Source organism: Humulus lupulus, chromosome X (assembly GCF_963169125.1).
Source record: "Humulus lupulus chromosome X, drHumLupu1.1, whole genome shotgun sequence".
NCBI lineage: Eukaryota > Viridiplantae > Streptophyta > Magnoliopsida > Rosales > Cannabaceae > Humulus > Humulus lupulus.
In genome coordinates this window covers 61938968-61941794 of record NC_084802.1, presented here as the reverse complement: position 1 = coordinate 61941794, position 2827 = coordinate 61938968, and positions in this window count along the sequence as shown.

Here is a 2827-nt window from a genome sequence, read left to right as displayed (position 1 = left end):
CGCTCTAGCTAGACTCGCTACCTCCAAAGAAGTCAAGACTTTGAGCATAGTACCAGCGGAATTCTTAGAAAGTTCGAGCGTGGTAGAAAGCACGATGGAGGTCGAGATGATCGATATCAGGCCGACCTGGATGACTCCCATAATAGAGTATCTTACGATAGTAAAATTTCCTAGCGAGCGGAAAGACGGGAGGAGAGTACTCTATCAAGCTCCAAGGTACACAATCATAGACGGGACGTTGTACCGACGTGGTCACTCCTTACCTCTACTACGGTGTGTTCTGCCAGAGGAAGCCAAGACTATTTTGCAGGAGGTGCATGAAAGCTTCTGTGGGGATCACGCTGGGGGGCAAAACCTGGCCTTGAAAATATTACGGCAAGGGTATTTTTGGCCCACGTTATCAAAGGACTTCCATCTCCTATGTCCAAAAGTGTGATAAATGCCAGCCGTTTGCCACCATCGCCCGAGCTCCTCCAGTCGAGCTAAAATTGACATCATCCCCCTGGCCATTCATGGGATGACCCCAACACCTACCCAGGGATCATTCTTCTATAAATACTAAGACCTTGGATAGAAAAAGGGTTGGGTTTTCTCTATGTAATGCAAATATTCTGTCAAAATAGAGAAAGACATACAGTAATAATATTGACTCGTGGACTAGGGGGATTTTAACCTCCGAACCACGTAAAAAGGAACGAGTGTTCTCACTATATCATTTTAAGTAGCTTGAAGAGTGATTATTCTCCTTACGGTTTACCCTTAAGCACTAGTTTATTCCAGCTAATTTTCGTAATACACTGTTGGCGAAAAACCGCGTCAACAATTACAATAACATAAGAATGCATATTATGCCCACACAGTAATTAATGTATGCAGAGATTAATGACTGCTCTGATACCAATTGTTAGGAATGAGTTTCCTAATACACAGCGGAATGGTGGTGGGTTGGCCCAGTGTACAACAAAATTTTTGTATCATATTTAAACTACCTTTAAATATGTGGATCCATTAATATACATACATTAATCATAAGCAAGATAGGAATATAAATCATACATCTTGAAGCCTATCAAGTGTCCTTACTATCTTTTCGTAATAAAAACGATATTCTTATCCAAGTTGCTCCCAGGTACTCACACCAATATCTTCCACAACGTTCTCTACACCTCAAGAAGTGTGTGGGCACTTAGAGAATAAAGGATAGTTAATTTGTTATTCTACTTGATGTACTCAACACATGATATCTAGAGAATATGCCTGAGAATTGGTTCTTTATCTTTTCAGGGAGAGATTGAAAAGTATCGTTCTATTTTTCAGAGAGCGAATGAATGTCTTCTATTTTCTGATAAGTCTTACTTAGTATAGAAAATATTTAATTTAAAAAATAAATCTGTAACTAACTTACAATTTATCCTTCAATTAATTAATTATCTTATTAATGAAAATATCCAAAAACTAATTTTTTGAATTATCCATTAATTAATTAATTAATTAAATAAATAAAATTGAAAAATCTATCCCTGAAAAATATGTAGTACACGCCATGGACTGTGTGTGGTCGTGTACCACCCTAATTTTTAGGGATATTTGATTTTTCTATTTTATTTAATTATTTATTCAAACTACTTTGTCAGATAAAAATTTAACAACCTGATAACTAATTCAAATTTAAATTAAATATATTTTTAACTAATTATCAAATATAATTAATTATTTGAATAAATATCAATCTTTTAAATTCAAATCCAATTTGAACGTATTAGATTATTATCCCCCACTCAAATAAAGATATTTAATTAATTCTACTAATTAATTAAATCCAATATAATTTCGAAAATAGATATTTAATTTATTATAATTTCGAAAATTATAATTAATTAATTATTTAATTTAATTATTTAATATAATTTCAAAAATTATATTATAATTAAATATTAATTAATTTTGTTAATTACAACTAATTTGTAATTAATTAATTAATCAATATTATCATATAATTGCATATTTGGCCTGAAGAACAAATTTCTTCTTAAATATGTCTTTTAAGCATTTTTCCTTTTATATCAACTCTTGCCTTGAATAGTGTTGATAGAGCTGCTGTGGGGACCTATGGACCTATAATTCCAAGCTCCAATAAATTTGAGATTATTAATTAAATAATTTTAATTTATTAATCTCATGATTACTCCACTATAAATATGAGACTGCACTCTTGTAATTATAGACATTTCATTTACTGAGTACTTTAAAATGATAAAGCGTCCATTGATATAATCATTGCATACAAATTAATCATCTAATAATGGTTCATAATTAATCGGGAATAAAATTATTGTTTTACTCTTTTAATTATCTCTTGTTTCCTTAAGTACCATTGACTTTACTAGTGAAGGATAATTTATAACTAAATTATGAATTTGAGCTCAGTAACCTTTCAGTCCCAAAAGTCAACCCTTATTCAATCTCTTGCGAGAAGGCATAGATTCCATATCTGTATACTATGTCCCCAGCCATTTACATTAATGAGTTCCCAAAACAAAAGTTTCTAGCCTGATCATTTTGACAGACCCTAACGAGTGAATCAAAGAATTTATATAACATAAACAAGAGTTCATAGTAACTTCAGGATTAAGATCTATTTGTATATGATCATCAGTTGATATATTTAACTAATACTTCGAAACAGTATTTAACTAAGTATTAATAAACATATCTGGTCCAGTTTTATATATTCTCTAATATATAAAGTACCTCCACTAAAGTGTCCTACTACACTAGTGATCCGGATCTAGATCACATGTATTCATAATACTAGTGGACCGTACTT